Source organism: Muscardinus avellanarius (assembly GCF_963383645.1).
Source record: "Muscardinus avellanarius genome assembly, chromosome: 6".
Lineage (NCBI taxonomy): Eukaryota > Metazoa > Chordata > Mammalia > Rodentia > Gliridae > Muscardinus > Muscardinus avellanarius.
Window position 1 is genome coordinate 79,257,445 of NC_137791.1, and position 15,184 is coordinate 79,272,628.

Sequence of the window (15,184 nt, forward strand, 5' to 3'; positions counted from 1 at the left end):
TCTACAGATACCTCTCTTGTTTTCTATAACAACTATGTTTATTAATTTAAAAATATTTTACTCCAATATCTGAGTTTGAAACAGATGGGATGGGATATGTTTCACTCAACATTTTTACTGCCATGATCCAAAACAACTGGTCACACAACTTAGAGGAATAAATATTTATTTGCTCACAGTTTTGGAGAGTTTGAGGTTCAGTCCATGTCAGGCCAGGTCTGCAGAGCTCAAGGAGAAAACATGGCTATGTTCTCATATCATGGAGGCCAGAAGCAGTGAGAGAGGAGGGGCAAGAGAGGTCTTAAATAATACCAAGAGAACACACCTCATCCCTCCTTAGCACCAAAGCCTTGTTTCCATGAGGGCTAGGGAGACATTCTAAACCCAAACCATTAAAGGATATGTTTTAGCATGTACCTAATTCACCACAATTGACCAGTAAACCATTTAGTATATAGTATATACAACATAGATGACATATAATACTATTATAATATGTTATATATATTATTTACCCAAAATTAGAGTAAAAACATATTCAATAGGGTTATAGATTTTAAAGTCTATGAAAGTTTCTCTTAAAGACATCAAGTTGAAGAATAGCATACTGCCTCTCAATTAATCCAACAAGACCAGTCTTCTCTGCAGCACTTGACCAGATCATAATTTTACTGGTTTATACTTTATGTTGTGGCTAGCTTGAGTTTAGGGACCAGGCTAAGTAAAAATTAAATGCTTCATCTTTAACCTTGCATACAATGGAACTGGCACTTTAATTCTAAGAAACATGTAGGAACTGAGACTGTCTGAAGGATAAGTATATTCATATTAACCTTCTTAATGTTAAGTCTCAAGCATATCCTAGTTAAGTGGAATATCAAGTATCATTGCCTGCATTATTTAAAATATTTCTTGCTCTTTTTTCAATTTTAATGCTGCTTTAGAAATGCATCTAGGTTAAGTGTAATTACTATGCAATTCTCCTTATCAAATGTTTTGGACATACTAAAGATCTCTGCTGTATTTTAAAGAAACTATGAGAATTTACTATTCAAAGAAACAAGGTTTCAACCAAGGAAAAATAGTTTAGACTGTGGTAACTGAGCAGTGTGCGAACCTGAGACCTTCTGAATATCATACACCTACTCAAGGTTGTGCTTTCTTACCTAGCACTGCCTAAACCATTAATAATTAATCAAATTAAAATCAAGGAACACAAAAATCAACAATAATAATAATAACAAACCCATGGAAATTTTTTTTCTTTTAACAATTTTTTACTGAACATAAATAGTATACATTTAAACTATATTTGGTGCCCTCTCCCCCCCCCGCCCCCGTTTTCCCCTCCTCCCTCCCACCAATGGTTGTCCAGGTTAACCATGTCTTATTCATAATTTTACACATGTTCAGATGTAGACCCTCATTAATCAAGATAGCCTTCCTCTTCTCCTATCTTTCCATTCAAACTTTGCTCGTATTTCCCCTCCATTATCTGGAGTCCCACTGGTATCCTTTGTGTTTCCTAGTTTGGGCATATTAGAGGAAACACATGTACCTTCTCCTTCTGTGCTTGGCTGATCTCACTTAAAATAATGTTCTCCAGGGCTTTCCATCTTCCTGCAAATGATATAATTTTGTTCTTCTTTATGGCTGAATAGAATTCCATTGTGTGTATTTCCCACAGTTTTGCTATCCATTCATCTGTTGATGGTGATCTGGGTTGGTTTCATATTTTGGCTATTACAAATTGTGCTGCTATGAACATAGGTATGCATATGTTGCTGTATTTCTCTGAATTCAACCCCTTTGGAAAGATACCCAGGAGTGGTATAGCTGGATCATATGGTGGATCTATTCCCACCTTTCTTAGGAATCTCCACACAGATCTCCATAGTGGTTGAACTAGTTTGCATTCCCACCAACAGTGTAAAAGAGTTCCTCTTTCCCCACATCCTTGCCAGCATTTGTTGTTTGATTTCTTTATGCTTGCCACTCTGACTGGGGTTAGATGGAATCTCAGTGTAGTTTTGATTTGCATCTCCCTGATGGCCAGTGATGAAGAACATCTTTTCATGTATCTATTGGCCCCTTGTATCTCTTCTTTTGTCAAGTGTCTATTTAGTTCATTTGCCCATTTCTTGATTGGGTTGTTTGTTTTGCTAGTGTAGAGTCTTTTGAGCTCTTTGTATATTCTGGATATTAGTCCCCTACCAGAATGGTGGCTGGTAAAGATCCTTTCCCATTCTGTAGGCTTCCTCTTTAGGTTATTGATAGTTTCCTTTGATGAGAAGAAACTTTTTAGTTTGATGTTATCCCACTTGTTTATTTTTGCTTTAATTTCCTGAGCTTTGGAGGTTTTGTTGAGAAAGTTACTGCCTGTGCCAATATGTTGTAGTGTTGAACCTATGCTCTCCTCTACTAACTTCACAGTCTCTGGTCTAATTTCTAAGTCTTTGATCTATCTTGAGTTGATTCCTGTGTTTGGTGAGATATAGGGGTTTAGATTCATCTTTTTACAAATGGTGAGCCAGTTCTCCCAGCACCACTTGTTGAAAAGGCTGTCCTTTCTCCAGCGTATGTGTTTGGCCCCTTTGTCAAAGATTAATTGACTAAAGATGTGTGGGTTTGTTTCTGTATCTTCTATTCTAATCCACTGGTCAGTATATCTGTTATTGTGCCAGTACCATGCTGTTTTTACTACTATTGCTCTATAGTATAGTTTGAAGTTTGGAATTGTAATGCCATGGCAAATTTTAAATAGCAAGCAAACTGGACCAAATGTCAAAACTTCTTATTTCTAGTTGTAGGTACATGACAACTAGTTGTATAACCTGAGATAACTCATGTAACTCCCTGGAAATCATATGTAACATTAGAGTTATGAACATCTACCCGTAAGTATATTTCAAATATAAATATTTCATAAAGTATTTACTATTCCCAACATATAATATACATCAGTCTAGTCATCCATTTAGTTAACTACTTATTGATGATTTATTATGCAAATATCTGTCTGATACTAGACATCCATAAATTTTAAGAATACATGATTTATTTTTAGGAGCTCACTGACACAAAAGACAGTCATATGGTTAGCAGAGTATGGAATTATGGTATGGAAATGCCCAGGATGTGGAAGGAATTCACTCAGGGCAGGGTTCTGAGAGAGGGACATACAGCCTTGCCTTGGCAGTGAGGTGTGCTTTATAGGTCTTTTTGGTTCTTAAGAGATGCCTTTAAGTACATCAGGTACACCTCCCTAACAGAGAGACCAGACTATCCAAAAACAAACAAACAAAACTGGCATGAATCTCCAGTAAACTTGGAAGTATAAGGAAACTGAAGAGTTTAAGATATCTAGAATATGGATGCATGTTGAGGGCAGTGACTAGAGAAGAAATTGGAATCTGAACACAACCACCAAATTCCTCTCCACACATACACCTAGGAAAGGAGTAAGGCCGGTTTACTTGTAAATGATCTCATTACAGTTCAGGTGCATTCTATATATGTTAAGGACTTTTTATTGAAAATGGCAGAAATAGTAAGTTTTATATTATGCCGAATTTATGTAAATACCATCACTTGGCTTATTTATTTATTTATTTACTTACTTACTTACTTTTGGTGGAACTGGGGATGGAACCCTTCTACCTCCGGGCTATACTCCCAGACCTATTTTATATTTAATTTGGAAACAGGGTCTCTTAAGCCAGTGAGGCTGGCTTCAAACCTGTGCGGTCCTCCTGTCTCCACCTCCCCAAAACGGGGATTACAAGTGTGCGCCACCTTGCCTGGCCCATCACTGGGTTTATAGAACAGGAGGGATGGCCATGATGGGACTCCATATAGTTGGTTTAATTCAGCCTAATATTTATTACTAGAGGAGAGATAGTCTTAGTAGATCTTATTGTTCATTACTCAAATTGGAATGTATTCCAGGCTCCCCTGAAGTCCATGTGGGGTTAGAGACAGAAAAAAAGTCATTAATAAGAAGTATGAGAGTATTTCCTTTAAAATCCTGTATGTTGGTATTCTCCTCAGAAAGAATACCATGAGGGAGAGACATTCCTTCATGTTTTGCAGCAGAACCCCATGCAGTTCTGCCATGAGGGCTCCGGCTCATCAGAATGGAATATACACTTGAGACTGTCTGGCTGTAATGGTGTCTGTTCTTAGCAAAAAATAGAACTTTATCTCAAAATACATATAATTTTGAAGGGACTGAAGCAAGAAATGTGGTAACTGATGAAATTTGTTAGGGAAACATTTAATAACATTTCATAATACTTTTGGATACATTTCTTTGATTCTGCACCAAAACTTGGCAAATGATAGTTTTCTAAATGTTAATTGCAATGTTGAATTTGAAACCATTTCAATGAGCTTCTTATATTTTATAATATTAAAATCTATTGATCGGTCTTGAATTTTTAATGAATCTAAAGACAGCATGTATTGCTTATTTGGAAATATAATTTCTTTGACTAAGATCTTTCATAAGTGGTCTTAGATCATTATAGAATTTTAAAATTGCATTTATTAATATCATCACTGAACTACTGAACTCTTGAGAAAAAAGTTAAATGCTGGAAAGCTGTCTAGTTCACAGTGAGGGGTATTACTTCTGGAAAATTCTATGTTTGTCAAGATCCAATTATAGCCTGGCTCAGAGGGCTTGTGCAAATCCAACATAAGTCGCCTGAGTGTCTCTGGTACCCACTACCAGTCTGTCTTGATATTGTTCTTCCCACTGACAAGTGCAGATCGCTGGGCATGCTGGCCCATTTGCTGCAAAGCCCGTGGAAGATGCTTTCTCTTCCACCAAGCACAGTTCCCTCCTGCCCATCTTTCTGGTCTGAAAATTATAACACACGCCCCAGTAGATTTAAAAGTGTGGTGATGAACGCAATGAATGATCTCACTTTTCAGTTGAGATCTCACCCTGTACACAGAGGGAGTGGCATTTTCTCCTACAGGCCCAAGTATAAATATTTAAAAATCACATGGCAACAGCTGAAAAAAATATTATCAGGAAGACTGTTCCATTGTACCTATCAACAAACTGAATGGTATTCTTTCCAATTGTGGTCTTCTACAAAGCATAAAAATAATATTAAACAATATTGGGTCATACCTGGCATAATAGATTATCATAGTTGAGGTCAGTGTGTAAGACAAAGTCAAGAAAGAATGAGCATTTTTAAATATTAAAAAAAACTCTAGGGATTTAATGAGTAGCTCTGTTACCTTGCCTACAAGCTTTGTTTTGGGAGAATTAATAGTTGCCTATAACATAATTTGTGATGGAAAGACTAAATAGAAAATAAGGTCAAAATGTTCATATGCATTTAGAAACCAAAACATGCAAAGAAAGGAATTCTGAACAAGGCCTGAGATGAAATCATGTACATCAAAGAAATTTTTTAAGATAAAATGTAGAATACCCCTGGGTTCCATCCCTAGTACTGGAAAAAAATGCTTATAAAAAAAACGAACAAAATATCAAAATAAGTCAAATGCTTCTTGAAAAAATGAACAAAAGAAGATTTTAGAGAACTTTAAGACTTTCCTTCAAATACCTTAAGAATCTTCATGGTTGGCATCTTATCCTATCAAAATAATTTCTTCCCTACAGCTGAACAAGTACAATGAGACATTGTACTCACATTTGGAGAGCAAATACAACTTACAGAGCTCCTGTCCTCAGGGAACTTGCAACATATTATGTGAAAGGTAATTGATAACACAAAAACACACTTAATAAAAGTTTACCAGATGTTCACAGGTCATAGTTATAACACTTATCATAGAGAGCAAAACACTTTCAAATATTTTTTTATTCAAAGGATGTAAATTTAGGGTGATATCTTAGTAACCCAAGATAATTGAATGTTAGTTTTAGTACACATAGAGGAATTACCACTCATTCTGATATGGTGTACCACATTATTTTTTAAAATATCTCAACCTACTCTCCTCGGAAGGATGTAAATTTTGTGCATATGTGTATATGTTTATGTTTCATAGAAACAAGGAATTTTCCTGATTATCTTTAACATGAATATAAGCACAAATTATGACACATAATAGAAACTCAACAGAAACATTACTGCAATGCACTTGCCTTTTTTAAAACCATGTAATATCTGATCCTTGATATTGATTATTATCTTGATTATATGAGGAACCTACTAGTAAGCTAATAAGAGTGACTTGTCTGTAATCTGCTTGCTCAGAGAAGAACTATGACTTATTTGAATTTGCTCCAACCAGAGTTATAAGCCCACACATGTGTCTAGTATTCATTCATTCTCAGGTTTTGTAACAAAGTCATCTTTAAATAAGCAGTTATTAACTAACCAAACCAGAAATAAATTTAGAGGAAATTCACTTAGATGAAAGATGAAGGGGCATAGCCAGAAACTTTTTCTGACTACATAAAGAGGCAAAAAGGAATTTTATAGAAAATTACCCGAGGAGGCCCAATAGATATATGCCAACACAGTGATTCCGTCCAAGTCACTGTTCTCTTTCAGACCCAAAGCCACACCTAAAACAAGTATCCAGGTACAGGTCAGACACTGCACCACACATTTCAGACACCACCTCTGAATAAATTATTATAAAAGTACTGATATATGACATGTGACTCATAATTTTTTAAATTTTTCAGCTTTCCTAGATTTTAAGTACATATGTAGATGCTACTGTAAAGCCATGATTACAAATAACTGACTACTGATATAATGAAATCATTTCACTTTCTGCCAGTCAACACATGTCTGGAAGAAACAGTCTGCAATCACACACTGAATGTGAAACAGGAATTATGACTTCACCCTTGGAAGGGCTCATGTCTCTACCCACACAGCAAGTGCACCAATAGTATTTTATAGTTCGTTCATTGAAGATAGTCATGGTTTCTCAGTTGTTTCTCTTTCCTCCCCACCTCACCTTTGAACTCTTCAGGGATAAGCCCTGAGTCACTGGTGCTGATGCAATACCATATTAAGCCTTTACAAAATGCAACAGCCCCAAACAAGGTATTCAAGAGACTCTAAGGCAGAGAAGATCACCAGGCCCAATGAAGACTCTCATCTTCTAGAAATAAAAGCTTACACCAAGGTAGGCACCTGACTTCTAAAGAAGAACATTTATTGAGTGAGTTGTCAAATGAGAACAAAGCTCTTTACTAAGCTCAAGAAAAACAAGGACTGAGGGAGAGAACAGTTCAAATAAGGTCACGTCCATACCAATCTCACTAACATGCATATGGGGAGGGGAGAAGAGGGGGAGTGTATAAAGAAAAATTCACCAATTTCCGTGTGCTTGTATTTATGTATCACTTTGAATCTCACTATGATGTATAACTATATTGTACCCATAAAAATATAAAAAGAAAACTATAGTAACACATGGTAATTGAACAATAAAATTTTTCAGTCAGCGGGCAATTAAAGAAATCTGGGGGGGGTGAACAAAAAGTTTGAGAATTAGGACAGTGGGTGGTAGTAGCATCATCATGTTAAGCAAAATAAGCTGGAGTCAGAAAGACAACAATTGCTGCATTTTCTCATGCATGGTTCATAAGGGGAAAAACAGAAACATAAATGGAGAATGGAGACTACTAGAAAAGAGTAAGGGAATGCGGGTGGGTAGTTGAGAGTTATAGGGAGTGGCAATAATCAAAGCAAATTATATGCAAGTATTCCACACTGAAATCCATTATTCTTTGTAATTATTATGTCAAAATTAAAATGAATTCTCACTTAAAAAAAAAAGAGAGAGACATAATCCTGGATGCTGGAGGTTACAGTACAATGAGTCACTTCAATGCCACTGTAAGTCTTTACTATTTCCTATATATCACATATATTACTAGCTCCTTAGTATTTCCTTTCTCCATTCTCTTTTGTTATTTTATTATACTTTGAAATTCTCAATAACCCTTGAGAGTTTTTTTATACCAAAGGAAACCATTAAGAGTTTAAAGAGAAAGTCTATGGAATCAGATCTTTACCAGCTAGCCCTCTGACAGCGGACTAATATCTAGAATATACAAAGAACCTAAAAGACTTTACACTAAAATAACAAATAACCCAATCAAGAAATGGGCAACTGAGTTGAATAGACACTTCACAAAAGAAGAGATACAAATGGACAATAGATACATGAAAAAATGTTCAACATCATTAGCAATCAGGGAGATGTAAATCAAAATTACATTAAGATTCCATCTAGCCCAATCAGAGTAGCATTCATCAAGTTAAATAATAATAAATGTTGGTCGAGGATGTGGGGAAATAAGAACTCTTCTACGCTGTTGGTGGGAGGGAAAACTAGTTCAGCCACTATGGAGATCAGTGTGGAGATTCCTTAGAAAAATGGAAATGGATCAACTACCTACATGATCCAGCTACACCTTCCTGGCTATACCTCCCCAAAAGGTTGAAATCAGAGAAATATAGTAATCTATGCATACCCATGCTCATAGCAGCACAATTCATAATAGCCAAATTACTGAACCAACTCAGGTATCTGTCAACAGATGAATGGATTACAAAATTATGGGTAATACACACAATGAAATTCTACTCAGCAATAAAGAAGAACACAATTACATCATTTGCAAAAAAAAAATAGAAGGATGCGAAGAACACTGTTAATTTAGATTATTCCAATCTCTGAAAGTGAAGGGTCATATGTTTCCTCTAATATGCACACACTAGAGAGTAATTGGGACACAAGAGGGATTCCAGGTAATGGAGGAGAAATCTTAGTGGAGTTAATGTGGATCTACCTCTCAGGGAGGTGGTCTATGAGATGAGGAGGAGGAACACTGAGGTTTATTAGTGGAAATACAGCCATCAACTTTGTGTACATATGTGAATATGCCAATGTCAACCTCAGTACTCTGTACTGGGAAGGGGGAGAAGAGAGGCCCACATGTGTGCATGTTGGTCATTGTCAACATCATTTACATTATGATGTGAGACTATAATTCACCAATAAAAGCACATAAAAATAAAATAAATTATTATTACCAAAAAATAAATCAAAGGGGTGAGATGATTATGAGTCCCTCTTCAGAAGTTCTGCAATTAGGATAAATTGAGAGAAAAAATACCAAGATTTTAGGCAAATGAAGAAGAAATAGTCTTGGGATGGTTCTTCGGTGCTCAATTTGTGGAGAACACTTTTGCTTAATTGAGGCTAACAGGACTCAAAAAAATGTAAAAGTGTTTTCATATTCTTAATGTCTATATTATCAAAGTATCAACAACTTAACTAGAAAGTGTCTTGGTGCTTGATGATAGATTGTCATGTATTTTCATTTAGTGCATTATATCATTAGAAGTGGAGAGTCGCAACACAATGGCAGACTGAAGGGAAGGAAACTGCAATCGCTTTGTAGCCATTACGTGCCAGATATTTAACTCTTACAACAGTCTATAACACTGAGATTAACTTCATTTCTAAATAATTGAAAACAAAGCCCAGAGTATTAATGTTTTATTTTTAATGCCAGAGTTGAAATTGAAGTGATGTAAGGGTCAACTGATTTAATATTTGTAAATTGTTGCTTAAATATTCATATGTAATAGCCTAAGAGAGACTGGCACATAACACATTAGCATATAACATTTATTGAGAATTTACAGTATGCTAGGCACTGAGATGCTCCTTGTGTGTACTGGCTGGCTTAACAACACTGAGAAAGGTTATTATTTTTCATCCCATATCAATAAATAGTTGGAGTTTCAGCGGGATAAGACGACTTGACAAAAGTTACCCAATTAGCAAGTGATAAAGTTAGGATTTAAATCCTGGAATGCTTACCTTAGTATGGCCTGTGCAATTTATACTACTCTAAGCCATTAAAAAAGAATTGACAAAGTTGCCAACTTCAGGAAGGAACTCTAAGTGGAGAAGCAGAGTTTAGCTAAAGGGGACAAGTTGGAGAATGAGAAACAGGATATGGGGAGAACAATAGTATTAGTAAAGCTATGAAGTGTGCTGGCATCTGCTCAGGAAGCACCCAGGGCTGTAGATGAGCAAGTTCCACTCCTGGGTTGCATGAGCTTTGGGTGGTGAAGCGGACTATTTCCATGCCCCACCCTTGGAATTTCTTAGTCTCTTGGAATTTTGAAAAGAACTAACCCTGCTCCAAGGAGGGTGAAATCCACAGAAAGAAAATTCTTTTAAGACTCTAGGAGGATGTTTAATGGGCGTGTGTCTATTACTTTATAATGTAATGGGAGAAGTGGTGAATGGAAGTCAGTTGGTCACTTTGTATTTTATGACGAATAAGTATGAATATCCCAAATGACTCCACTGAATTGCCCATTTATCCTGTTTTATATTACCATGCCTGTCATTAAAAGTGTCGCAATAGAGACGCCAGAGTTACAACCATGACGGTTCGTTCACCACGCTGGAGGGGATGGCTTAGTGGATAGGATGCCAGCTTTCACCACCACCGGGACACTCTGCAGCTAGAGGGTGGCATGCAAGTGGCATCGGCTCAGCAGTTCGTCTCCCTAGTGAAGTTGGTTCTGGGGAATCTATTCAGGTGGGTGGTGGGGCCATTTTGACAACATCTATAAAACATTCCTACCAAATCTGAATTACAAAGATTTAAAAAAAATTTTTTTTTACAACTTAGGCTATCTCCCAGTTTCCTTGAAGCATGAAAAAAAAAAGAACCCAAGGATTTCTAACACAATCTTAGACTCGACGTCCCATTCTGGCTGGCTGTCCCCTTTCTCCTTCATCACATACACAGCCACTCTGGCCTTTTTCTCGCCCACTCCTTCCCACTCAACTGTGTACTTCAATTGTCAATAATGGTCTCTACTTTCTTTACCCTTCTCATCTATACTCGAACCAGTCAATCCATCTACCTGATCTTATGAAGCACTCTTTTAGGAACAAAATTTCACTTTCAGAGCTTTATTAACTATATTACAATGACAAACTAAGAATGTTCAATAGTTCCTGAAAATAATGTTATACTATGTAAATCAACCAATAACTAAATGCATAATTCCATTTCTAAACATTGTAATCTTAAAAACATATCACCTAAACCAGCTGCAGTGGCACACATTTATAATCCCAGTATGTAGGAGGTTCAGACAGGAAGATCACAGGTTCAAGACCAGCATCAGCAATAGCAAGACTCTCAGTAACCTAGGAAGACCCCATTTTATAATAAAAAGAATAATAAAGCTAGGGGTGTAGCTTACATCAGAGGTAGAAAGCTTCTGTGTTCAATTCCTAGTATCACAGAAAGAAAAATCAAACATCAGCTAAATTTGTTTCCACTTGAAGAAACCCCTGTTCCGGTTATAACCTCAAAATCAGTGCAGTACACATTAATTGAGCAGTTTCTATACATCAGATATTACTCAAAGAATTTACCTATAAAAACAAAACAACAAGTATCAGGCCTGTGCCTGCTAAAAGTAGACAACTATAAACAGGTTATCACTACTGTTTATTAAAATGACCTAAATCTGATTATTTTATGAACTCCAATAGTGGTTTGAGTAGGGACTTAAAGCCTCTTACTTCGAGTACACATTTTGACAAGTTCTGATTTTCAGGTTTGAGCTTCTTAGTCTGAGTCTCTATCTGGGGGGAAGATGTTTGAAAAGCAAGTGATACAGAGTTAAACATATAAGATTAGTGCTATGAGAAACAGGAGGGGAGGGGTGAGATGAATATTAACATATGCTAATATTATTCATGCCTCAGGATCTTCACACAATGATTTATTCTTCTACTTTTTTCTTCTGCAAGCTCATCTCCAGATTTCATCACCACATTCTTCCTGTCAGCTCTCAAATATAATCAATCCTTCTGACACATCGTGCACTCCTCTTCCACGCTTCCTGACTTCTCCCAAGTGGGACTGCTCCCATATCTGCTGACATTCTAGTTGTGCAGTGGTCCACCCTCCCTGCCCCGGCTACCTCTGCCATTAGATCATCATCTCCCTCTAATATCCACTGCTAATTCTACTGTTCATTCCCCGCACATAAGCATGATGTGATCATTTCAGTAATACTTTATTCCTACTGTCTGGTTAAATGGAATCTCTTTGATACATTAAATCAAGTTTTCTCTGTAACTCCACTGTAATTTACTGATACCTAAACATTTTATCCTTAAATTCCCAAGGCAATTATTAATGGAGTGGAAATGTAATCATCTTTAGTTATCTCTCATAAAGCTTCAATTTTCTTCCCTGAAATTTCCCATTGACCAAGTATTTATTTCTTTTTCTTTTCTTTTCTTTCTTTTCTCCTCCTTCTCCTTCTCCTTCTCCTTCTCCTTCTCCTTCTCCTTCTCCTTCTCCTTCTCCTTCTCCTTCTCCTCCTCCTCCTCCTCCTCCTCCTCCTCCTCCTCCTCCTCCTCCTCCTCCTCCTCCTCCTTCTTCTTCTTCTTCTTCTTCTTCTTCTTCTTTTTTTTGGTGGTACTGGGGCTCCTGGAAGCCCTTCTACCTCCGGGCTACACTCCCAGACCTATTTTATATTTTTATTTGGAAACAGGATTTCTTAAGCCACCACGGCTGGCTTCAAACCTGCTCCATCCTCCTGTCTCCGCCTCCCAAGCACAGGGATTACAAGCATACACCACCACATCTGGCCCAAGTATTTATTTCTTCGGGATAATTTCAAAGCTACAAACATGGCTGTCTTCTAACACTTGGCTCATCTTCACTTCCAGAGAGAGGCATTACAGGTGATCAGGAGGCCTTCTCCCTGGCTTCCCTCAGATTGTCTTCTGGCCACTAATGGGATGGTGTATCACCCGTATCTTCAAAGAACTGCTCCTCTGATTGGGGCCCCCTGGTGGTAAAAGAATATCTCCCGTGGGGCAGATGCAGCAGAGAGCCTCAACACTGTCATGGCCAGAGGCCTCTAGACCTGGCTCTTATCTTGTTAACTTTTTGAGAGCTCAATTATTTTTTTAGCCCTCCCCCTTTTCTTTTTCCTTTACTGCCTTCTTTTTATAAATCTTATACTCAGTGCTTATTTAGGCCTTTATAGAGTCTATGGGAGAAATTCAAGGGTGATGACAGCATTGCACCATTACCTGTGACAACAAGACTCGATTTAGTCACAAGAGCATAGTGCTGGACCTTGCAAGAGGACTGCAGTCACCCATTCTCCATTTGTCATGACAAAACAAAACATGAGCATGAATGCTTGCTGGAAGATTTTGCTCCACTAGGAATAAATATTCATTCAATATTAAAATTGATAAATGGGAAGTAAGAGCAACTCCAAAGTATTCATTACAAGTTATTAACATTAGGGTCAAATAACATTTTCAAAATATAATTGAAAAGTAATGTCAATTATACATTATACATTATACATTCTGTGTATTGTTAGAGAAATACAACCACTCAAATTCTTCTCTACTCACCAAATTCTGCTTTGTGTGCGAAAACAACTATTTCTAAGAAGTCAGTTAATATTTTCCTACCAGGAATATGTCAATGGCTGCAGCAGTAGGTCACTTAATGTTGATCTGTGGTCTGAAAATGCTTATTGACTCCCTAAACATGTCTAACTTCCATTAATCCAGCCCCAAAATTTGTACTGGATGTCACCTGACTATAAATTTCTCAGCTATAATTAGGTGTACTAGCTTACTGATAATTTCCAGGAAAGAGAACATACCTATTTTTACTCTATGAGGAACAAATTATTACTCCTTGTTTTATCAAAGAGATATTCTGATTTCCAGAAAAGGGTCTCTTACAATATTAAAAAAATCTAAATTTAATTGAAATTAATTTAACTACCATTCTTCTCTTTATCAAAATGTCATTCCTTCCAGAACTTTTACTTTCCCATCATAGTCTGTTAAAATTTAAAGTCTAGAAATTACCAACAATATCTGGCAGCAAAATTATTTAAATAACTCTCACTCAAGCCTTAGATAAAGAGACCAAGAAGCGTAACAATTGCTACCATGCAGAAATACTATATGGCAAGCGTAAGGCAAAAATAGAGTGTAAAATCATTTTATATCCAAATATACAATAAATTATTGGAAAACCTATTACTAAATGAAATCACAAGAGCTTTTCTCTGTTTCTACTCTTAGCTCTCTAGAATCGATTTGCCTTGATGCAGGCTGGATAAACCTTTAAAAACAGTTGCCCATTGGTTGGGCATGGTGGCACATGCTTGTAATTCCATCATTTGGGAAGATGACACAGGAGGATAGCAGTTCGCGGACAGCCTCAGCTACTTCATGAGGCCCTTTGCAACTCAGTGAGACCCTGTTTCAAAATAAAGAATAAAAAAATAGGGCTGGGGGTGTAGTTCGGGGCTAGAAGGCCCCTGGGTTCCAACCTCAGTAATCTCCCTAAAAAGCAGTTGCCCATCTCCAGCTCTCTGTCATTCTTGGCTTATGTCAAAGTCCTCACCACAGCTTTCAAGGTCCCACATGAGCTAACCTTCGCTACTTTCCCAACAGCATTTCCTACATGTATCCTTCATAACTCATTAATGATTAATTAAAATCAGAATAATGAACTATCAAAGGTGTGTCTGGAACATGCCAAGCATGCCTCTCTATAAGGATGTTTGTATTTACTCTTCCCTCTGTTTAGCTTGTTCTTCTGCCAGATGTTTCTTGATTCCTTCATTTCATACAGATCTGCATCAGCCAGCCTCCCCACAGGGCATGGACACTACCTGAGAGCATTCTATGAAGGCAAATTTCTGAAGGAACTTTTACAGGGGTATGTTCAGGGTTAAGAGAAAAATAAAGACTACTAAGGCAGTTGGAGATGAGAAAAAGAAGAACCTTTACCACACCTAGGCCTGAAGGGGCAGGCAGATGAAACAGAGTTATTGTATCCTTCTGAGAGCCAGTTCCCTGGTGAGGAGGGAAACAGAAGGGGCAGGAGTAGAGGAGAGTAGAAAAGGAATACCCTGATCTGCCTTTCTCCTTCCCACAGAGACAATACATTACTGATCTTTACCGACCATTTTCTATAAATGCTGCTCGATAATGTTTATCAGAGAAATTGGCAAAGTACACATTTGTTCTTGTGCTAAATCTGTCATTCCAGCTAGGCGTGGTGGCGCACGCTTGTAAACCCTGTGCTTGGGAGGCGGAGATAGGAGGACTGCGCAGGTTCGAA

At 37.3% G+C, this 15,184-nt stretch overlaps 1 protein-coding gene across 1 annotated transcript in view; it reads right to left on the reverse strand.

Annotated features, from left to right (window-relative positions):
* The window catches only part of MTHFD2L (methylenetetrahydrofolate dehydrogenase (NADP+ dependent) 2 like), a gene marked incomplete at its 3' end in the record, with an annotated part of 96,801 nt that overhangs the window by 45,331 nt on the left and 36,286 nt on the right, over positions 1-15,184 (reverse strand). The gene's annotated exons all lie outside the window — the stretch shown is intronic.